This window comes from Melozone crissalis, unplaced genomic scaffold, assembly GCF_028551555.1.
Source record: "Melozone crissalis strain CALT ecotype California unplaced genomic scaffold, PUWL_Pcris_2 ptg000019l_1, whole genome shotgun sequence".
NCBI lineage: Eukaryota > Metazoa > Chordata > Aves > Passeriformes > Passerellidae > Melozone > Melozone crissalis.
The window spans coordinates 24,987,090-25,011,652 of NW_026535797.1; the positions used below are offsets into that span (position 1 = coordinate 24,987,090).

A 24,563-nucleotide genomic window follows, 5' to 3' on the forward strand; every position below is an offset into this window, starting at 1 on the left:
CATTATATATTGCTGTATTGTTTGCAGTTTTCACAGCTGTCCTTGAGTTTGCTTCCTGGTGGGAACTGACACAAGGAGTTTGGCAGTGGCATTGTCTGACAAACCTTGGGTACTCAGAAGGACCTGCTCCAAGAATCACATGCAAATTCTAATGCTGCAAATTGAGCTAAACAAAGGTTTCCAATAGAATTAACACAAAGCACAAACACAGAAGAGAAACAAATGAGGTGTTTTAATGCACATCTTGACCTCTGGGAGTCAAGAAGAATTAATGTATAAGATCTTTAAGTCCACCGGTGATAAGTTGTTATGAATTGGGTGTAAAACACAAGCATCTGTTTAACATGTCAGAGCACTGCCGAGCTGCTGAGGACAAGAAACTTCCCTTCTCTAGTCTGGAATATATTGAGCAGCTTGAGCCAAGGAGCAATCAGCTTACTGGCAGGGGTGGAAGAATGTACTTGGCCTTCCCCTCATCCAAATAAATAGCTTAGAGGAGTACACTGGCATGGATGAAGAAAAACAAACAAAAACCTCGTGTATTAAATGATGTGTTGATTTATATCCACTGGGATTGAGAGTAGTTTAATCTAACACTGTCTAAACATGAGGCAGGTTCTGAATATGTAAAATAGAAAAAAAAAACCCTTTTGAAATACATGGACTTAATTGCATTTGGTACCCAAGCCTGGATGCAGCAAAGAAATGGGAAATGATGTACACATGGCCGCCCAGTGAAGATGCTAGAAAATTGCCAACTCTGACATCAAGTGACAGGAAAATGGTGATTAACACCACATGTCATACTAAAAGGGAGGTTTTGCATTCAGGATGAATCACAGGACAACAATGTGCAATTTGCCTTTTACCCACTGACTGAGATAAAAGGAGAAAAACAAAGCTGGTGAATATTGTAAGGATGGGAGAATAGCTACTAAACTTTTAAGGAATGGAAAGGAGAAGAATTTTCCTAGATTTTACTCCTTGCTGACATAGTGTGAAGACTTCTACTGTCCACTTGGTTTAGTAAATTTTCCCTGAAATAATATAAATAAATGCTGCTCTCTTGTGAAAGGAGTATAACTGATCTTGGTAAAAATAATATTCATCATAAACACTCTACTTTGTAAGGAAGTTATTATAGAGGGACAATTTTGATGAGAAAGTACTTTAATTTTGTTTTCTTCACTAGTATGGTAGCATATCTTCTCCAAATAAAAACTTTTATACACTGCAAAAGCAGAGTTAATATGCCTCCATATGCATCTGAAAGAGTTATGCGTAAGGCTTTCCTCTCTTTTTATACATGCCTTCTCCCCTTGGCTGAATTATTCATTGATCTTTCCTATGCATGGATTGCTTTTCTATAATTATCTCTGGGTTATTTTTGGCAGATCCCAGGATCACAGGCTAAATCTCACTGGGAGGAACCTCACAAGGTCTCTAGTTCAAACTCCAGCCCAGCTCAGGGTCAGCTCTGAGAAAAAACCAGATTGTTCAGAGCTTTATTTGATCTGATCTTGAAGGAGGGCAATAGCAAAACCTCTCTGGGCAGCCTATTCCACTGCTTGGCCACCTTCATGACAAAAAATGTTCTTTATACCCAGCGTGAAACTATTTTTTGTTTTTCCAAACTGGATCGATAGTCTCACATGCAGTACCACAGTAAAGAGCCTGGCTCCACCTTCCTGATAACCTCCTCAAGGATTATTTTTTATCTTAATACTGTTTCTTTTCTCCTCCAGATTAAAAAAAACCAAAACCAAGCAACCAGAGCTTTTCTGACCTACCCCTAGGTTAGAGCTGTTACACCTTCTCCTGTGTTGAGCAGTGACTTCTCTGCTGTTTGTTACTCTTAGTAAGCAGGAGTCTTAAATTAAAACTATCAGCTTTCCTGCCTTATGCTTACTCTTTATAAACTTCTCTGCAGTTTCTGGCACTTTGTACACATTACAAAACTCCCAAAACACTGCAAACTGAACAAAGGCCTTGCAATAATTTCTAGGTTGCCCTTCTATCTGCACTGTCTTCCCTTCTGACCAGTGGTTCAGTCTGGCCACGTTGATGCTTATACTTATCAGTAGTGACTGATTTTAGCCCAAAGAGCAGAATTTCAGTGCATGTCAGGCCCAGCTTGGGCATATTTTGGGCATATTTTGCCCAGGGTCACAAGGGTGGGACCTGAACCCAGGTGCTGAGAGAGGGATGCAAGCACTGCAGCTGTTCCATGTTGCTCCCGTCCCCTTCCCCACCAAGCCCCTCCAGCCCCCTACCCAGGCTGCTGCGTGCTGGTGAGCATCAGGATGTGTTTCAGGGGGTTACTGCCAGCAGAATTCTGCCTGCGTGAGAGAGATTGGGACCAGTGGGGTGGTGAGAGTCTTCTTTCAGCTTCCACTTCTAAATCCACCAAAATGACTGCCCTGTTTCATGGCTTCCAGGAAGGGCCTTAATATCACTGTTTACAAAAATCAGGAATACCTGTCGTATGAAAAATGAGCTAGAATGGCAAAGAATCTTCTAATTTCTCTCTGTTGTCATCTTATTGCTGTCCTCTGCAAAAGGTCTTGCATTCTGTGCATGTTGAGATAGCAGGAAGACATGCAACATTGATGGTGATTCCTTTTTTTTTTGGCACAGAAAAGAGAACAACAAAAATTGGGCAGTAGCAGTATTGAACTGGGGTAATGGCTTTTAAAGAGTCTCAGCAGAAAACTAAAGCAGCAAAGGTTAGGACTGTCCATGGCTGAATAAAGTTCTGCTTCCTGCATATCATCAACAAAGTATGAAACTGGGTGCCAGCTGGGTGCCAGCTAAAATATGGGCGTCTCTTATGGGTGTCTGCTAAAACAACACAACAAAAGGGCTCACAAGATTAGTAATGGCATAAAGAATTTATTTTCCTCTGGTTATTATGACAAAAATGTGTTACTATCTGTCATCTGCTTGGCTCTTCATGTTCAGTAGACTGATGGGTGTGCCTGATGGGTGGTGGGCAGCTGCCCTCACCATGCAGCTGGCTCTCCCTGAGCAGCACTCGGTAAGGCCAGGTTTTGTAAGGCTGGAGAGGTGCAGAGCTGTGCTTAAATCCACCCCCTCGTGGCTGTGATTGATGTAGCTTGGCTGTCAGAGCTGTGGAGGCAGCTTGCACTTCTGCTATCCATGCTGTACTTGTCTCTGCTTTAATGGAGTGGTTCAATTTCCATGGCTGTATTAGCCTGGCTTCTTTCTCAAGCACCATAAAAACTCCTTGAACAGGCCACATATGCACTTTTACTTAATTACCATAACAGCATTTCTCAAATAAATAAAAAACCAATACTAACTGACTTCTCATACAGAGTGTGATCTGAGTGGGCAGGCAGTTATTAGCAAAAGTCAAAGGGCTTTTTTTTTCTTCATTTTTCTTAAAATCTGAAATCTGCCAAAACTTCCTGCTGCTCTAAATCTTTTGGACATAATTTAGTGTCATGCAGAGATGCCTATATTTAACATTTCTGCAAGATGCTTCTCAGAAGAATTCATGAACTTGGATGGGCAAGTAATTAAGGCACTTCAGTTAATTTATTAGCTGACATGCTTAGGCTGGGTTTGGGTGTTCTACATAGCATTGCATTATGTGGTAATGGAAATGTGGAAAGAGCAAGGTACATCTAAAGAATCACTTCTTGTCAAGCCACACTTTTAGTCCTAATGTGGATTAGTTTAGAAGTTCCTCTGCCAAGGTTTCTGAGTTACTCAATGTATGATATTCTGCTTGAGCTTTAAAAACCTGGATATTTAGGTCTTGCTTGCAACTCTGGCTTGAGATTGTCTGCCTGTGAGCAGTCATGTATGGCAGAAAAAGCAGCTGCAGAAAACCCTTTTTATTGCATATATTGAATAGGTCTGGCCTCCCTGCCCTTGTAAGCTTTTATTTCAGACACTTGCCTTGCAATTCCAGTATGTGTAAAGAGGTGAAAACCTTGAGTCATATCACTCCAGACTTATCCCAGCTCTCCTCCAATCCAGTCTGTGTGCCATCTGGAACTCCTAGGAAACCCAGGGAAAGTGCTGCATTTAGTGCACACCACAGTTAAACCTGAACCCTGCAGCACAGAGGCACTGCCAGAAAACCTCTCTCACTTGTCAAATTAGGAAGGGAACTTTCCTGAAAAGAGGCAGTCTGGTTCCAAGAGATGTTTTTTAGAGTTTTGAAGTAGAGACTTGCCTGTCCCACTGATGTACCTTGGCCTATTAATTGTTGTGGAACATGTTCCATTATAAATCAAAATGTTCATTCTTGAGCGGAAGTTCAACCTTTTTCAATTAAATGAGAAGTTCCAATTTCTTTAAACAAAGAAAATAAAATAACCCCAAACCTTATAGCAAAACTGGTGGAAAATGCTACTCTGTGAAAGCTACTGTTAATAAGATGTAGAATCAATACTGTTTAAGCTGATGGACATTTAACATCCATCTGACAGTTTTTACACCCTTGGTAGTTTTTAGTCCTTATAGCCGGAATATCACCCCATATTCTACAGTTATAGCCTAATATATATATCTATCTAAATTCTCTCTGAAGTGTTAGGTGGGCATATTTTTTCTTTGTTCACAGAAATCCTCAAAATGCTCATTGTGGTAGAATTGAAAGCTGTCAAACTGCCCTGTGTGCCTGGTGTAGGGGAAGTGAATCTGCTCTATGGCATATTAGGATTGCGAGCTCTTATTTAAAATGGAAGCTGTTCTATAAAGGTTTCAGGCATAATTAGAATATAGTGGGAGAGAAATCCCAATGGAAATAAGCACAGAGAGTGATTGGCTCGTGCAGGCTCTCCAAAGTGCTGCCTACCAGAGACACATAAAACACATAAAGAGCTCAGTCAACTCTAAGGGCAGGTGAAATAAGCATCTGCTTATCCTAGCAAGGTGATACAGCTTGCAAAGATATAAAAAAAGGAAATTTGCTCTGGTGGCTCCTTTACTATTTGTTGGCAAGGAACATTTGCTGCTAAAATTTTCAAAATGTTGAAGCTGATCTTTCTGACCCTTCACAGAGACTTGGGAGGCGAATAGAGGAGGGAATGGAAAACTCTCAGAAATATGTCTTCCCAGCAACACCTATTTCATCCTGGATTTGTAGCATGTGTGTAAAAAAGAGGAGAATGAACTTAAACAGTTTAACAAAAGTTTATCTACAGTGTGTTTTACCAAAACAACCAGATATGGATGAAAGATGCCCAATAGAAGCAGGATTTATTGTAGGGGTGAAAAGAAATTATATGTAACAGGAGTAGACCATTCCCCTCTGTATTTGTTTGATACAAAATAAGTAAAACCAGGAGTTAATTTAATTTACCTATTCTATCTGCTGTATAATTGTATCTTGGGACTGTAGTATCTCCCTCAGGTGGGAATGGACAGTGAAGTGGAAATGTGTAACTAGAGTCTAAAACACTGCTGGATGTCAGGAGAGAGAGCAGTTCTATTGAACAGTTTTTGACATGGTGTTAGCCAAGAGTTTGGAAGAAAGCCATTTTTTGAGCTGGTATAATAGCTGTGTGAAGTGGAAAGTAAATTTAATGCAGGAGCTAAGTCATTGCTTTGGCTGAGGAGATGAGATGTGAATTCAAAAAAGATACTTCAGCCAGCTGAATTTTGTGGCTGGTTTTTAAGTAAGTGTCTGTACACATACACCGTGGTTGTATTTAAACAGGTCCATAAATTTTTAAATATGACATTGTTTGGGGAACTTTTTCTGTCTTCTTCAGCTTATAAAAGGCTGAGCAAGTGCTTAGGTGTTCAGAATAGCTAATCGCCTCTTCTTGTTTACCATGGTCTGTAGTTTATGTTCCAGAGTTTTCCCATTCCCTTGAGGTGCAATCTTAATTTATTCATCCTTAAAATGTAGCCATATTTCCAATTAATGCTTGATATTTGATATCTGCTATTTGAAGTGCTTTGAAGGAAAGTATGAAGATGGAAGAGACCAAATTAGTGCAAACTGTTATTCCTATTATACATCAGCTGAAACCAAAATTTGCTCCCTTTAGAAGTAAAATCTGCCAAAGTTAATATTTGTTGTAGTGGATATTATTAATTTATTCTAAATCCATGCAATGGAAATGTTCATGTGTTGAAGACTGCAGAATTTAGCTTTTCTAAATCTTTGCTTTTTAAAGCAAGCAACAGATTCATCATTAATTTTTGGATGATGTACAATCTCTCCCCCTTTCCATCTGATGGTGAAGATTATCCCTTCCTCTGCTTTTATTTTTCCCCTTCAGAGCAGCAGAATTGCAAAGTAATCAGAAGACAGGAGCTGTATTTATAACCCCCCAGTTACCTCACTGAGAGAAGCATTAATGCAAATCAGTTTATGCCTTCTAAAGAATGCTGCAATCATGTGATGCCTTCCTAAGGCACAAAAGATAAGGTGCATCAAATTTAGAAGCTCTTGGTGAAGGTATATTCTATACAAACAAAAACCTTTGCTGTTGGGAAATGAGAAATATACAATATGGAAAAAAAAAGTGATGTATTTGTTTTAGCTAAAAAGTGTGTATTTTGGGGGATATCATAAACAGCCTGTTAGACAATCTCCAACTCCTGACAATCACATCATTTGTGTAAAAGCTATGCTGCTATTTGTTAACATGGTTGCTGTGGCAACAGAAACCTTCATCTCTTTGAGGTAAAATCAGAAGTGTGGTGAGTGTGGAAATGCAAGGACTGACTTTACACACACACAAATGAGTGCTTTGTCTCATATTCCTCATTTCACACTAGAGAAAGACTAAAGCTTTTCTCTTTTCTGTTTCATTCTGGGGCTGGGGAGGGCAATTGGGAGTTCTGAGTGGTAGAAAGTGAAACCCACAGAGGGACTGAGCCACTCCTGCCTGCTGGGCTGCCAGTGGCTCCAACAGATGGTATCAGGTCTCACAAGAGCCTAATTGGCTTATCACAGGCAATGCACGTGGAACAGGGCCTTGGATAGAGCCAGCAAATACATGTTCAGCTGATGACTTGATTTTGTACCTGTGCTTTTAAACTAAAATATAGCCAAGACAGTATGAATCCACCTGAGAGAGCTGGATTGGAGCCTCTTGGAGCCTGCAGTCCTTTGCTGGATTGTAGTACAAATTACTAAAAGCATCTGTGGTGGATGTTGCAGGCTGGCACAACCTGGGCATTTGCATGGGAATTTCCATGCTGCCTCTGCTCTGGGACTTGTAAGGGAAGATCAGCCAATGTGTCCAAAGCAATGTCATGATCTGTACAATACCCATGGAATCATATGCTCTAGTTTAGGGAAAGGCATGGAATTCAGAAAATTGTAATTTTCTTAGAGGTAGTATAGTGTAGTTAATGTCCTATATCTATCAGTTTTGGTGAGCACAAGGGTTTTTCCCATTTCTTTCTAAACGGCTGACTAACAAAGTAAGTCCTTTGCTGTTTGTAGAGTTTTCTGAGTTTTTAAGTTTTATTTCAAGGCTGCTGTTTGAGTACCCAGTGATAAGAAAAATAGTCATAGAAACAGCTTTTCATTTATGTGTTGTGTTGTCAAAAATCTCCATTGTCCTGGTTTGAAACAGTTTTTTTTCCCTACTTCAGCACCTCCACAATGTGTGTGTCAGTGGACAATGCAACTTAAAACCAATATGAAAAAAAAATAAAACCCTTCAGAAAAGCTAATTCTTTGTCTCTGACCTATAATAAGCCATGTAGGAAAAAGTAGCAAACATTAAAGCACAAATATATCTGCCCAAAACTCTTACAAACTCAAGAGGATAAAACCCCTGATTTTTAAAAGAATCTATGGGCTTGTGCAGACCATATGGGGGAAATTATACTGAATCTAAAACTGGAATTAAGAAAACTTATTAATTGTGAAGTTTTTGTAAGATTTGAAGCATAGATACCTTCAAATGAGTCTGGGGACAAAGATGCTGCATCAGAAAACAAAAGGAAATTCCCTTCTGGAGAATGACTTTCAGAGATTCACTGGATTCCTGTAGTTGCTGTTCTCATACTGTGAACAGGGGCTCAGAAGCTGCTTTTGTTGATGTATACAATAAGTTTATAGAAAAACATAGATTATAGAAAGGGAGCAAACCCAGGAGCCCGCACAGTATTATTTGTTGATCATGATGCTGAAACAGAATTCCCTCAAGTCCTCATTCAGTTCCACATTTCCTTGAAGGGATAGGCACAGGTTCTCACATATTTTGCAATACTAGCAGTCTGCTTATGGGATAGGATTGTTTGTAACATTCCACAGTGTTACAAACCAATTAGGCTCTGGTCAGTAGTCTACATGACAAGTAATGTTTTTGTCATTCTTGGATTTTTTGTGTTTCAGTTTGCAAATTGTTTTCAAATTTGAAGTTTGTTTATGTAGTTGCTATCATGTTAAAAAGTTACCAAAAAAAGGAGTATAAATCTATTAGCTGCACTGTACTTAAATTGCTTTTTGTATGAAACCTTGAGGTTTGCAGTCAAGCCCTTGTGTAGGTGCATTCTTCTGGAAAGAAGCAGGTATGCCAGAAGGTTTCTCTAAACTACTTCCATATAGGGAAAGCAAGCAGTTTGTAGGAGCCAATAAAGTGGCACCCTATGTCTCCAAATCAGCAAGCAACTAGAGTTTGATTAAAATTGCTATTGGATTCAGTGAGTTAGAGGGTTCCTACCTAGCACTATCTATAAAATTTATCAGCCACAAAATACCCCGTGCAGATTGCCAAGCTCTTCACCCAAGAAGTTTTAGAAAAGAAGCACAACTGGCGCTTCAGCTCCCCAGCAGTTTGTGATAAAGCAGCATGCATTGTAGCACTTCATTGCCCACTGAGGCTGTCACACCTGCAATAAAAGCACACACACATTGTGCTGTTCCTGGCACGGTGCTTCCTTGCACGGATTGTTTGGCATCCCTTGTCACTAACTGTCCCTTCCCTGAGCAGCTGCTTGCTCCTGGTTTCACAAAGCTATTTGGAGCACAGCAGGGGATAAGCTGCACAGGGAAGTTTGCTGTGAAAGCTTAAAGGCATCAGCATTGCAAGTACCCATTATGCTGCCCCTGGAGAACACTAAGGGAAATAATGTGATTTTTCATTTGGAAGTTGTATGGTAAAGCCTCAACAGCTATGGCAGCACAGGCCGGAGGAGCTCCCCCACCACTCTGCACCTCAGTGAGACCTGGCTGGGAATTCAGCTCCCAGTCAGTGATCACATGAAAAGAAGGTGCGTCAAAAGCCAGATCTCTTCAAAGCACTGTTTGCTATTTCATTAGTGCTTCTCACCCTGGCATTCATTAACCTTCTTCTGATGTGCTGTACAAGCCCTGCACAATGAGGGAGGCACACTCCTTGCAATTTACAGTTCCAGCTGAACAGTGCTTACGAAAGTATTAAGAATCCCCATTCCAGGCTGATCCAGGCCAGTAGCCCAGGATCTTATTTCCTAACCTTTCATTTATTAACCATGAACTAGTATCAATGTTAGATGACTGAGGGAAGGAAATTTTTAGACCTTTATACTGAGTAGGCCTTTCTTTTGCCATACTGTGATGCTGGAAGAATTGGACAATTCTTTTTATTAATGTCTTTGATACTTGCAGGTTAGATTATTTCATGCTGAGCTTCTGGAGTAACTATGTCTGCAAACCAACAAAATCCTACATTTCACTAGTTAGTCTATTCCCAAGGTACACAGGGAATTTCTGTCCCAGAGCTGTCAAGGTCTGCTTTGCAACCTTGGCAGTTTCCAATATCCTCACACATTATGGCAACCCACAAAATGACTTTTCTGGACTTTTAGTGCAGCGGGTGCTGCTCTGGCCATCATTCTGGAGCTCTGCATTTGCTGGCTGCCATCAGCAGGATCCCCCAGAGTCAGTCCAGGCACCTCTGCAGAGGGATCCACAGGGGATGTGACCTCAATGGGACTGAGTGTGGAGTGGGAAGGAATGCAATTTGCTGCAGATCAGACTATTATTGTAGGTCAAACAAGTTGATAATAAAATACTTTGAAATAGTCCTGCGGTACTGGTAAGGTGGAAATGGGCATTGTTTTTTGTGTTGCCTTCTTTCTTGCTCGAGTCTAGGTGTTTTGTTCAGGTGATTCTGTGTAGTACAAGGTCAGTTTGTTCATTATTAGAATGCAGCATTTGCTTCTCCCCAGAGTTTAATTTCTAAACCTCAAATCTGCTGCATTGTAAGACAATAGATGGTTACAATGAATTTTAGACACTTGTTGTTCAAGATCATTGTTCAGTGTGTGTTCCGAGGTTGATACTTCATACTTTTTTATAATTAAAATCTCCACCAATTTATTTGTAATGTTTGGGTGATTTGATTTGAAGTATGCTTTGGTTTCATATGTTGTTCTTTTTTCTCTTTTTAGTTTCACAGCCCCCCTTGCCCCCCAACAAAAGCAATTTCATCAGACAATTTAATTGAGGAATCAATTATAGTAGACAAATAAGTCTTATACTGAATGTCTTGTAACTATGGAGTGTAATCATTTGTCTAAATAGGGCTGCATGTTTGACTTGAAACAATTTGTCCCTCGTTGTTAATTTATAAGTTTTGGTTGTGTTCAGGCTTCCAATGAGTTGTAGCAGTGTTGGGAAGAGGAAGGAGCTGACCACTGTGCAAGTTTGTGGCTTGTACTTGGTGACTTCCAGCAAATAGATCATTACCCTCAAGAATTTGTGATTAAAAATTACTCCTCCTCTTTTCAGTTCGGTCAGCAGAACACTGAATCTAATTTTAGACCAGTGCTGACCTAATTTTAGGAAGCTGAGTTCCTGTGGGTCCTGTGTTACTCCATAGCCTGTTTTCTCTGTGCCCCTCTTACAAGGGAATTATGAGGCTTGCCTTGGAGTCTAAAAATCTTCACCAAAGGTAACACTTAGAGCTATTTTCATGTAGGCACTTGTTGCTTGTATGAGCTCTACCCTGCTGCAACCTTTCTCTCAAGGCTTTCTTTAGGTGGCAGGTATTCTGATTTATTGCTGCTTGTGGATGCAGTAAAAGATGGGGCACAAAGGGAAATCAAATTATCTGAATTCTTTTCAACCCAATACATTTCTCAATATATTTCAAGCACTAGTATTCAAGTCTGCTTGATATAGCTCAGTATGATGTGAAAGCTTAGGTCTATAAATAATAAATTAAATGTATCATAGCTTACCAAACAAATAGTTTCTAGAAGAGCAAGTGATTCCACTCACTTAGATATTTATTGCACAAGCATTTATACAAGTGAGGGGAGGATGTTAGCTTGAATCATTTCTCTTGGATTACAGACAATCCCTTCTTTTTTTTGAAGCAGTGATGACTCTTACAGAGATGGCTGGAGAACAGAGTGAGCTAAAGGAAAGTGCTCCTTTCAGGGAAGCTAAGCACACTGTGCTCCCTTCCCTTTGACACAGCAAAATGCCATTGTTGGGTTATTGCTTCCACACTTCTCCTGTCCCAATGTACCTGAGTCATCACAGCTGAATAGTAACCATTGTCTGTGATAAACTGTGAATAGGGGATGATGAAATGGAGGTTTCCTGGAAAGGAGCAGAATTCTTCTTCAGAATTCCCCATCCCTTATAAAAAGCCTTCTGACAATCTGGAAACTGCCAAGTGTGAGCATTGTTAAAATTCATGTGGCTTGGAAAAAAGCCCTGTTGGATTGTCCATTTAAGCACATTTTTAGGCTGGAGGCTTTTACACCAGTTACAAATATATTGATTTTTAAGAAGAAATTATTGACCTTTAAAAGCCTGGAGTCAGCTGCTGCCTGGCCTGTTGGAGACATTTGGTTATTTGTACTCACAGAGGTGAGAGCTGGCACTTTGGAGTCAGAGCTGGGCAGTGAGCAGAGCTGAGGGGTGGGTGAGGAAAGCACAGCATTTACTAACACAGAATTACACAAGACTCACTGCAGAAGGTACCACTTACAGGACATCAGTCTATATTCCAGAGTGGGGACCTTAAACTTAATTTCTTTGCTGCTTCTACTCTATTTCTGGGACAATTCCCATACCATCTGTGATTTGAAAAAGTTTAGTTAATTCTTCCGTGCCTGTCCCACTTGTGCTGCCATAACAGTAATAACATTTTAGCAATGTTAGGCTGTACTTTCTAAGCAGTTTAGTACTCACAAACATGTATTACTGTAGCTTTCTTAATGAGGGGTATGTGTATGTAACAATAACTTTCATATTTACCAAAGGATGACTGGGCTATTTCTGCTGTGCCTTGTATTTACATTTTCACCTCAGAAAATAAATTGTTTCCTAAGTTCAGGCAGAAGGATGATTTTTCTGGCTGTCAAATCATATCAAGAAGTGATACAAATGGGACATTAATCACTGTGAATTAACAGTATAGCTCTGAAGATGAAAACAATGCTGTTATTTAGTGACTGTATGTTGATGATAGATTATAGAATAGATATTGGGTTGCTTTTCTGTTGATTTTTCTTCTGGTTTTCCTTACTTGAAGTGCTCAGCTAGTATCACAGAAGTTCTCATCCCCAGCAGGTTAACTGGCACAGAAAGCTTGGCTCTGGCAATCTAAGATGTTCAGTGAAAAGAGGTTGTAATGATTTAGCCTGGCACTGAGTCACAACAGGTGAAAATCAAATCCCCACTTAGTTCTACAGCTTTCCACTTTTATACTAGTGATATCCTGGCACCCACATTTCTTCTCTGCAGTATTTCTTTCTTCAGCAGACTCCAGTTCTGTGCTACTGCAGTGCAGAGCTGTAATCTGCTCCTTCTGGATGGACACCCTTGTGCACTGGCAGGGGGAGACCAAAATGCTGTGTGCTTTCTGCTGCCTTGACAATTTATGGGTACTGAGCTATCCAGCAGAAGGATCAGAATTCATGATCCCCATCCCACTGTCACAGAGAAAATCCATTTGTCCTGCAGTGCTCCAGAATGTGATTGACAGGAGATGAAAGGTGTTGAATTGATTTTGTAGTGTGCCATAAATGCATGTCAGAGTGACAAGCAGGTTTTGCTGTGGTATCTGGGCTCCCACAGCATCAGCCCCCATCCCTGCCCCAGCTCCAGCAGGCATTGTCCCTGCTCCATGGCACCAGGACTGGCAGCTGAAGGGGCACATGCCTTGGCAGAGGGATTAGATCTAAGGACACATGTTCCAGTTCCTGCCCACAGTAATGGACCTGGCTTTTGGGGAGGGGACCTCTGTTGCATCACCTAAATGTTGTCTTTGGAACTTGGCCCCATTCCATTGGTGTGCAGTTCTGGGCCCCTCTGTACAAGAAGGACATTGTGGTGCTGGAGAGTGTCCAGTTAAGGGGAGGGGAGATGGTGAAGAGTCTGGAGCACGAGTCCTGTGAGGAGCAGCTGAGGGAGCTGGGAGTGTTTAGCCTGGAGAAAAGGAGAGATCTCATCACTCTGTACAACTGCCTGGAAGGAGGCTGGGGCCAGGGGATCAGTCTCTCCTGCCAGACAACCAGGGACAGGATGAGGGGGAATGTTCTCAAGCTACACCAGGGCAAGTGGGACATCAGGAAGAATTTCTTCACTCACTGAGAGGGTGGTCAGGCACTGGAAGGGGCTGCCCAGGGGATGGTAGAGCCACTATCCCTGGAAGTGTTCAAGAAATGACCGAATGTGGCACTTAGTGGCATATTTATTTTTGACAAGGTCATGTTTGGCCAAAGGTTGGACTTGATGATCTTGCAGGTCTTTCCAACCTTAATGATTCAGTAATTTGTATTTGTTTTATTTTGCATTCATTTGTATCTTAATCCTTATTCCTTTATTGATTTGTCTCTAAATCCACTATAAATGTCAGAAGTGCTGAGAGTAATGATGGAAAAAATACCTGTTTCTTTTCTTTCTCCCTTTCCTTCTCTTATCTCTTTCCCTCATTTCCACATATGCCCTGTTGCTCCCTTTCTTGCCCCAGCTGTGTTCATTTTATTCATGAGCAGAAGCAATCCTGCAAAGAGATTTTTCAGGCAGCTGTAGTGAGTGCTGAGGAAACTGAGGAATTTCCTCTGCCAATCCCACTATAATGCTGAGCAGGGTTGTCACTCTTTGTCCTGCTCTTTCCTACTGTGTAAAAGCCATCCTTCCATTTTTTAAATCCTTTATGTTATGTATGCATTTGGCTCCAGAAAACTTTTTACATTCTCTTTCCAAGAGATTGCACAGAGTTAACATTTACATTTACCTTTAGAGGTGCAGCACTCATAATAATCTTTTGATTAATGTTAAACTTAGCAGTTATGCCTCTTTTCCCATTAGGTTATCCAAGAAACAATGCTGAGGAAAAAGAACATTATTCAGGCAGAAAATTCCCAAAATTAGTAGTGTGATGTGACTGCAATTTTCCTGAGACTTCTGAAATTATAATTTTTGGGGTTTTTCTTAATAACAAATGGTAGAAGCACCTGTCATGTCTGTTGAATTCTAGCTCAGGTCTTCTAACCAGTTTCCTTATTTCTTTTTTAAGTTTTTCTTAGATTTCTTTGAGAAATGCATTTTAAGATTAAATTGCCACATGACAGGATGAATGTGCTGCAAGGTAGTGGCTTTAGGTTAGGTGGTGTGAAGAGATAGGAATGATCCCACTCTGTTGTGATCAGCAGCTGTAAGGTTCTGTACTTGCAGTTTGTATTATCATTTTTGAGATCTGAAACTATTTTTATAATAATGGACTTAGGTATGTAAGATACTAGGTTTGACACAGGTAAAATTGGAGGAAATGACAGGGTTGCTGTGGTATGCTGGAAGCCAGACTCATTCAATGGTCCCATTTGACTTTAATATTTATGGATCTTTCTGCTAGTTTTGTTTTTATTTTCTTTTTTTTCCCCCCATCAAATATCAAACTTCATTGCAAGCACAAAAATCCAACTTAGTGATTTAGATCTCCTGAGGTTTCAAACCCATTAAACAGCAGAGAGGCTCAGTAATTGTTTTATTACTACTACTCAAAGTGTAATAATACTAGTGGCAACAGAGGACAGTGAACAAAACAATGAGAGAAATGTAAAGGCTTAAATAAAATCATTAAAGCTGTTTCACATGGGATAAACACCAATGTCAGGTTAATATTTCACACCACAGACAGCAAGCTTAATTAACTCTTTCTTTCACTTCCCTCCAGAAGAAACTAGCTGCAGCAATATTTGGCTTTCCTAGAAGTGCAGAGCTTTCTGTATTAATTCCTTTCCTCTCCAATCTTTCACCAGCTATAAAGAAGTTAGCAACTGTGACATAGTAGGTGCTTTCTGCAGTTCCTGGTAACATGGAGACGGCCTATTTTAGTTCTGTCCTGGCCCAGTTCTGTTCTGTTGTGCTCTCCAAGAGCAGTAGATGGGATATGCACAGTTCCAGGTGGCTCCTGGCAGGGCAGGGCAGGGCATCGTTCTACTGCACACACCCCAGTGGTGTCCCCAGGTGTCCCCTGAATGTGTCCTGGCATGGCAGGACCTGTGTGTTTCATGACCTGAACCATGTCCTGGCATGGCAGGACCTATGTGTTTCATGACCTGAACTGTGTCCTGCAGTTTTTATGGGATATTGTCTTGTTGATTATATATTCAGTGTATTAGGCATGACACAGTAGTGACTGTAAAGTTGTGAGGAAGGCAGAGTTTGTAGGTGCTTAGGAACTGCTACTCAGCTTAAAGATTCCATGTTCTTTTCTATTTATGTGAGGATGCCTATTTAAATTTATTATTTTCCTAGAACCTTGCCTCAAATGTGATTAGTAAAGCTGTGGTTATATTTCTGTTTGATGGTGGTTTGTGGCTTCTTTAGTTTCTGGAACTTTATGGTGTCACACATGCATGTATGTGTATACAGCACACAGTTTCATAGAGTTTTGAGTGTTTTGAGTTTCATGACAGAATCTGTAAAGTTTGAAACTTAGGAAAAAAATTGAGTATTTTCATTGCAAAAGTTGGAAAGAAGTCTTTAACAGAGAGTTATGTATCTCATTTTCTGTCACCACCACACACTTTGTGCTCTTGTACGTCTTGATGCATTGATCTTGGCCCATAAACCTTCAGTATCTTTACAACACAAAAAATCATTTGCTACATGATTTTGAGTATCATGTGGCTCCAGGCTCCAAGCTTCCTTATAAATGAACAATTTACTTGGCTTTTACTCTGGTTGCTTCCCCATGTGGATCCTGCCATTGTCCTCTGCATAACCCACAGATCACTTGGATGATGCATGTTTCACTAAATGTTACCCAACATTGCTGCTGCCCCAAGGAATAAGAACACTTTTCTGAAATACACACCATCAACGTGAAAAGGTTGGGAAAGTCATGAAGAGAAATAGGAAGGAAAAGCCACACAGACTGTGCTGAGTATAACTGAAAATTCAGATTGTCTAACATGCATTCCAGAAGTGTCATCCAGGAGAACTGCTCTAGAGAGTGTACCCTGCTCTCAGAAGTGTGTCCCATTGGGCAGTCAGATTATTCACACAGATTGTCTTTAACACAACATTCCTAAACTAGCCAACAACTCAGTAATGAGATTGCCTCAAAACCTCGAGAATTTATGTCCAGCATACTTAGCTTCCTCATAATTTTTGAGATTTGAATTACAATCAAAGGAATACAAACAAGCAGGCTGATATTTAGTGAAAAGACTTTTCACATGGTAATGAAATGAAAGAGAAGAATAAAGTTATTTTCCTGTTGGTTCAGATTTTAAAGACTTCAGTTTTCAAAAATCCAGATTATTTCACAAAGCTTGAGTATGGGAAAAGTTACTTTGTGATGAACACAATATTGTTTTTATTTTGTTTGAGGAAGAAAGAACTAAAAGTGCCTTGGAATCTGCATCATCTGTATTTAATTGTAGAGAAAATGCAGACCACTGGATTAAATAAATACAGAAATAATATATATTTTAATGGAAAAATATTAGTCCTAACAAAATAATTAAACAGAAACCTGAAATTCCTGATTTGATTTTGAAGAAGTCTATTCAAAGTCAGTTGTGATTAAAATTGGACATATTACCTTGTATTTATATTAGATTCTGACACTATTTCCATGTATATATACTGAGATAACACTACACATTTGTTACATTACTCCTTTATGTTTTAGTTGGATGCACCCTTCACCAGTGTAGGCAGTCAAAGGTTCAATTCTATTGGACTAAAAATGCTAAAAGAGTGTCATAAAGTTCTTTGGAAAATGCAAGAATTGAAGGTAAAGAAAGCAATAGTTGTTATCCACCAAGTATATTCATCACTAACTCACAGAGTGTCTGAAAGATGCCAGGAGAGAGTATTTCACCCAGAGGGTGGGCAGTGGGCACAGCTCCAGGGCTGGCTGAGACCAAGAAGTGTTTGCACAGCTCTCAGGCACATGGGGTGTGACTCTGGGGATGCTGCTGTGCAGGGACAGGAGATGGACTCCATGATCCTGATGGGTCCCTTCCAATTCACAATATTCTGTTATCTTATAATTCTAAGACTTCTTTACTTAAAGAAAAATGCTCTCCTCAGGAGGTAATGCCTAAACATGAGGGCTGGATGCCTGTTTTGCATCACGTACATGCCTTAATTTAACCCCTATAAACATCCTTAGTCTTAGACTGAGATTAGATTTGATCTCAACTGATGAGAGCATGTTACAAGAAGGTTGTGGAAAGCAATGTAACAAGTGTGCAAAGTGTTTCCTATTCTAAAAATAGGGCTTGAAATACCATCTTAATCATGGTTAATTATGGTGGTGGGGTCACCATCCCTGGATGTGTTTAAGAAAGGACTGGATGTGGCACTCAGTGCCATGGTTTGGTTGAGGTGTTAGGGCATGGGTTGGACTTGATGATCTTTAAGGTCTCTTCCAACCTAGTCAAATAAAAAACTTCAAAAAACCAAAAAAACTCAACCAAAAGAAAAACAAAAAAACTTTTCAAAGTTTTACTTGTCAGTGCAGTTGCCTTATCTTACAACAAAGTACTGTGCAGTGGAGAGAAGGTAATCTTAACTCTGTTCAGGGTGCAAGGAATAGATCTACAGATGCTGGAGCTCCAGTGACATTAATAGAGAGCTATGAAAGTGGCTAAGTATGGTGGTTTCAAAGGAGATGAAACTTAATCCATTTTTGCAGGTGTCTGTGTAGAATATGCTTTATCAAGTAGTTGGGATGGGTTTGATACCTTTCTAGAGGTTGTTATCAAGAGCTTGTTCATTCCTAATGTGTAAAACCTTGTTGATTTGTTTAGAGCTCTTCATTTTGGGTGAAGTTTATGTTCAAATGACATATACAGCAGTACCAGACAACTGAAGAACCTTCTATTCAAGCTGATTTTTGAGGGGAAGAACTTGGCTGAATGTTTTTCTTTTCTAAATGAAATCAGTTATAAGCCTGAATCCACCTAACTGACCACAGCAAAACTCCTGCCTCTCCTGAATTCAGTTTCTGGAGGCGAAATGCCAAGAGGGATGTAAAACTCTGAGCTGAGGGGATCCCTGGCCACCCATGAGAGCAGCTGCCTGACTCTCCTTTCAGCTGCTTGTGGCTGGTTTAATCTTCTAGACTCAAGCAGAGCTCCAGAGTTGAGCAGGTGTCTGTCTTAGGGATGTTTTTTCTTTTCACCCAGTTCCAGGGCACCAGCTCTGCATCTTATTGCTCCCTGGACATGTTTCACTGACAGTGGATTCTCTATTTTCAGTAAAATAGGTAGGACAGTACCTATCAAGGTTGTGCTGATTTTCCTTGTGCTGTCCTCCCAGCTCACCAGTAATGAATGACCCAAGGGTCTGATCACAGAGGAATAGCATTGAAGTGTTTGTTTGTTTATTTTGGTGAAGATATTATGCCAGAAATGAAGCTTCACAGAGAGACCAGTGATAACCCCATGCCCCTCATACAAGTCTTGCCACCTGGACCCCAGCCAGACCATTTTTCTGTCAGTGATACTAAATGCCATACCTTTCCTTAATAATTCATCTTACAACAAAAAGGCTCAAGATAAAGCATGTGTTTCTGCTTTACGAACAGCTCCCTGCACATGTGCTGACTTTGCAGCTGCTTCCTGCACTCTTTGACTTCTGTAATTAGAGCAACTGGCCAGCCCAGCTAATGATATTAAACTGACTGGTCTAGAATGTCATTTATCTCAAGGGTTTAATTTGCTGAGTACAGGGCAGCACAATACAAGGCTTGCATGTGTTATGGCTGTAACTTGATTTTTTTAGCTCTTGTTGCTAAGTTACAATAAACTGTTATCACAGTAAATTGTCTGCATTTAAATGGACTAAGATTCCACCTGAAAGGAGCCACCCAGATGAGAATTGATAATATACTGATGTCTCAGAAGAAAGGAAAATAACACAGAAAAGCCAAATTGTGAACAGGGTAATTTTGTATTCCAGACATTAACCAGACAGCCTCAAAAATAGCTGCTCAGACCCCAGAGACTATGATATGTGCTTCACTAGCAAGTGGCTAGGAGCTGGAATACAATAAATAGGTGCTAATTTAAAAATAAGTTACATTAATATTATCAACTTTTAATGGAATCACAATGATCTGTTGTCTGAATTGTACTTTAGAATTACTTTCCCTGGAAATAATTATACCCTTGCAGCCAGGCACCATATTGAAATGCTAGGGAAAAGAAGCAAATTTTTAAAAAAGTATCAAAGTCTCTGCACTTCTCTAAATGACTAGAAATAATCTTAAAACATAATGTTGGTAAATGCTTTCCCCTTTTACAAGTGGAAAATTGTACCATATTCTGATGGAAAATGATGTAGGATCCATGCTGACACATCAAGATATTGATGTCCTACCTCTTCCCAAAGCTCTGTTTTAAATTCCTGAAAATTCTCTGAAACAAGAACATTTTTTCTCCTAATCTATTTTAAGGAGTGCATGGAGAGGGTAGTAGCTAAGGGGAGTGTTTATTGGTGCCATGTTTGAGTTCATTCCAAAAATATTCATGCTGGGTCAATGGATTGTGGGTCTTGGTGGCTTCTGGGATGCTGAGTGGTGTTTTTTTGTTAATTGCTGGTACCTTTTTGGTCACCTCCATGGGTAGGATCAATGTGGGATGCATCATCTTCCTTGAGCACAGAGTCCTTTTCATGGCAGTAATGTCAGGGCAGTTTTTAAAAAAGGGTTTAAAAGTCATCTCCTGATAAACCTATTGCCAGTCCACAGAAGGTCTGAACAAATAGAACATGTAGGATATTGCAGAGAAACACCATAATAATGTATAGGAAACACAGATAAATTCAGTTGCAATTGTGATTCTTTCCACAGTACAGAAAACCTGTAAAGCAAACCAAATGTCTTCCACTGCAGTTATACCATTAAAATCCAAAGGTGAGATTCTGGGATTCTGCAATGTGCACAGGCAGGTCTGATACTCTTGTTTATAGTCTAGAAAAATATGGTCCTGGGCTAATTTTAAAGGTGTCACCCTCCAAAGAAAGCCATTTGCTAAAAAGCATTGGATTGACAGAAATGAAGCTGTAGACATTCAGTGAAAGATTTCCATTAAAATCACAACTAAAAACTGTCAATCAGCCCCAGCAGAAACCTGCTTAGATAACTCTGCTAGAAATACTGTACCTCCTCAGAAAATGGAAGAAGAATATTTAGCCAGAATTTCAGAACGGGGAGAAACAGCTTCTCCCTTTACTTTAAATTGTTGTGCCGGAGACATTTACTGTCCTTGCAAAAACCCTCCTGCAAGGCTGAATTTTTGATTCACAGCAGAAGCAGCAGAGAGGAATGCAGACAGAATATGTAGTGCAGCACTGCCTGTGCTCCAGCAGACTTGCCCTGGTGCTTCCAGCGAGCACTACTTTTGAAAAGCCTCCAAATGGATCGCATCTATCTGAGAAGCCCTCAGAGAGAGGGGCAATGACAGGGAAGCGTTTCTGTGGGCTGTGGAATCTCAACTCATTAAAGTGATGAAACTACTGCTGTGGGAATGAATCCGCCCGGAGTCCATGACAGACGCCGGGTACGCTCCATTCCCAGCAGCACAGCACAAAAGCCTCATCATTCAGCAATATTGGGAAGCCTCTTGCATCCACGGGAGCAGGTGGTAGTGCAGCCTCAAAAGTTGCATTAAGGGGGGAAAATGCAGGCACTAGGCTGTGTTTTGACCTGCCTCCATCCCCCCGGGGGTGGCTGGGTGGTGCACGCAGGGTTAACACCAGAAAGACACACTGATGGCATGTAATGCCAGGTGTTCAGACACCCACCGTGTGCCAGCTTTCCTACGCAGCCTCGGCTGGCCGCGGGGTAGAAAACACTCTTAAATCTCTTACCTTGGTCTAGTCCAGTGTAGCTTTTTGGTTGTTCTCCGTCCGCTATCAGCAACAGAGGAACTAGCGGCAGATTCCAGCGAGTCATCCTAAGCGGCAGAGCGGGCTGGCTGCTCGCACGGGCTGCGGGCTGGCTGCGCTGTGTGACCGCCGCGGGCTGGCCGGGCAGCGAGCGCGCCCCATCCTGCGGGCGCGGCACGGCACGGCACGGCACGGCACGGCGCGGCGCGGGGAGCCAGCGGCAGGAGGAGCAGCGGGGAGCACAGCCAGGCAGGAATGTACCATGTGCCCGCGGCTCCCTTCCTTCCCCGCCTGCTGCTGCCCGGCCCCGCAACGCGCTGCCCAAAGTTACTTCTCAATCTGTGATGCACTCCCCGGTTATAGAGCCTCCTCCCCGCTCGGGTCTGCTCTGTAGTCCGTGCTCGGAGGAGCTCCTGGGCATCTCGGCGATTACATGGTCCTCTGTCTCCTCGGGAGGCTGGCGCGGATGCTCTGTGCAGAATGTGCTCTGTCTGTGGCTGTGCGAAAAGCAGCACTCGGCTCCTTGCAGCAATTTTATAGGCTGTGTAGCTGGGAGTGGGAAACCAAGGGCAAGGGCGGTAATTCTGGCATCAGAGGGAGAAAAAAATAGGAAAAGGTGTTTGAAGCCACAATTTTGTTGGGGGGAGAAACATTTCTTGGTTACTCCTAACACAACAAGGTTGGGATAATTTCTGAGTCTCTGGTTTATAATCTCATGACCTGTTTCTGCAAATCAGAGATTGGTGCTAGAGACAGAACCCCTCCTGGGGATTCCCAAAATGATTTTCAGGAGGAAAAATGAAGCTGTTGAAGTGGGTTACTTGCACTAATTGCAAAGCTTTCTCTGGGCAAACACAGCTAGTTTCTAATCACTATAAGTCTCCAAACTATGGCTTAATCATTTCATTACACTCACACCCCTTGAATGCATAAGTTTGTTTATACACATATTTTCTTAGGAAGCTAATAGAGGACAGCTTCACAGAACTTGGTGAGGGCTGTAGATACTTTAGTGTCACTAGAAAAGTGGATGAAATGTTTAGGCTCTCACTGTTGGCTAACTGATTGCTAAATCTGGAAGGCTTTTATGGGCTTTTGAATGGCCTTTATTAAATCATTTGTACTACTACCTTTGTGTCAAGATATGCTCAGATGCTCTGAATATTTGCCAAGTTTATCTGTGTCTAAAAAGGGTCATGGCGTTTCATATTTTATATTCCTGCAATATGACTGTGTGTGGATGATTTTAATCCTGACTAATTGGCACAAAATTCCCCCAGAAAGCTAGGAAAAGAATTACAGCAAATGGTGAAAGAGGTGACATAGGTATACATTCTTGATTAGAAAATTGAATGAAGGATAGTACAAATGATTGTACCACTTAAATGTCCATTACAGAACACCTTCTGCCTGTGTTTCCCTCTGCAGAGTACAAAATGATTGGGTTTTTTTTTATTCTGGTCTTATTGGATAAGGATGGTCCTGTGAGAGTGAGATATGAGTTCTTCAGATTTTTTTTCATTTTATTTAATTATATATGTACTTCTGACTGTGCTAAAGGTACTAGGGATTTACTGGACTCTAATTCATAATGAAGTAGAACTGCAGCACATATCCAAGAGCTTAGGAAATGTTTCCTTAGGCTGATTGCAGGCAAAATCATATTTTGGGTTTTCTTCTCCTGAACATTTGAACCAATGTGGCAACCTTCTTTTAACCCCATTAATTTCCACATCTAACTCTGCATGGTGGCGTGAACAGTAAATACCTGTGAGCCATGTGATGCTGTAGAGTATAAGGAGACTTCCCTTCAGCCTGTGAGTGAACAGCATGAAGTATATCCACAAGAGTAGTTAATCTGAACTCTCTGTGGCCCTAAATTCATCAGGAGAAATAATCTTTGGTACTGCTGGGCAGTGGCCATGACCAAGTGCATCATTCTGGATAATCAACTGTGTTTGGGATGTCTATCCAGGGTTCATTCAAGTCTCTTAGAAACCAACCAGAATTGTAAGTGTATTCAAGATGCAATAGACTTCAAGTGGAAAATGGTTGGGTAGGAGAAGAAAAAGATTTTGTGCCATGGAGGACACCTGCTGTAACAAAGGCTGTGCTTCAGCCACTCTTTGTGGTTCTGGAATTGTCCCTTGAGATCCTGCACCACTGGGAATATTCAGTGGAAAGAGAAAGGACAGGGACAGGTATCAATGGCAGAGGATATAACGAAATTTTAAAACTCATTTCTCTGAGATGACAGATGGCAGTGGCTGAAGCTGGGTGTCCTGCATGGCAGGATAGGAGTGAGAAGAGCTAAAGTGACTGAGACTGACATTCTTGCACATTCAGAGAACCACAGACCTGGTGGCTCATTCTTTAGTACAGTTCTTTCTACCTTGATAGAAATGTCACTAAATCGCCCACTCATGATCATATCAATAAGACATTAACATTATTATAAAAGTGATCATGAAAAGAGTTTAAAAATATATCTCCCTTATATGCCTTATTAAAAATAGTAAGGACTCCCTTATATCTTTCTATAGCCTTGTCCTTTAAATTCCAAGGGGGATGCTTTATTAGTTCTTTGCAAATTCCATTCTCCATTGAAACTTGACCCAATATGAGAAGTTAGGGAAGAATAGACCCAGTTTGGCTGGGAGGATTGCTGCTATTGTTTTGTCAATGACTGTTTTTGTCAGAGTAAATATGGAGTAAATTCCAATTCCAATTAAACTTGTAAAGCTACATATTACAGAAGCTGCACGAGTAAAACTCTCTCAGATGTCTATTTATTTAGAAGCTCTGGCTGATGACAGGAGCATTATTTTCTGGAGCAGTTGATTGACAACTTCTTCAGATCAGATAGTGAAGATTTGCATATGCCAGAGTAGTCCTTAGGTTACTTTTTGCCAAAATAATTGGGAGTCTCTGCTGCAGAGATAAGGAGCAGGTCAAGAATCTAATTGACATGTAAGGCAGAAGTTGGCAGTGTTGCATACAAAAACTTGTAGTGCAACTGCACTTGCCTGTAGGTGCCATAGAGCCCAGGCTGCCTGAGGGAGCTGTGACATCTCTACCACTGCAGTATTCAAAACCAGCCCAGACAAACTCAAGAACACAAGAGGGCATCCAGAAAAAAAAAAAAAAAAAAAAAAAAAAAAAAAGTATTTTTACTTAGAATATGGTTCCTGTGATTTTCTTTTTTCACCACATGCTAAATAGTCACAGAATATACAAATGGAATGAGATCAGAGCTGGTCCT

General features: G+C 40.9%; 1 protein-coding gene across 2 annotated transcripts in view; it reads right to left on the reverse strand.

The window, feature by feature from the left end:
* The window catches only part of RASGEF1A (RasGEF domain family member 1A), a 145,497-nt gene extending 124,024 nt beyond the window's left edge, over positions 1-21,473 (reverse strand). The window contains exon 1 of one of the 2 annotated variants that reach the window (XM_054276841.1): positions 21,284-21,473. The gene's annotated coding sequence lies outside the window, so the exon portion shown is untranslated. The remainder of the gene's footprint in view (positions 1-21,283) is intronic. The other variant, XM_054276843.1, reaches the window with a different exon arrangement.
* Positions 21,474-24,563: the final 3,090 nt, after the last annotated feature.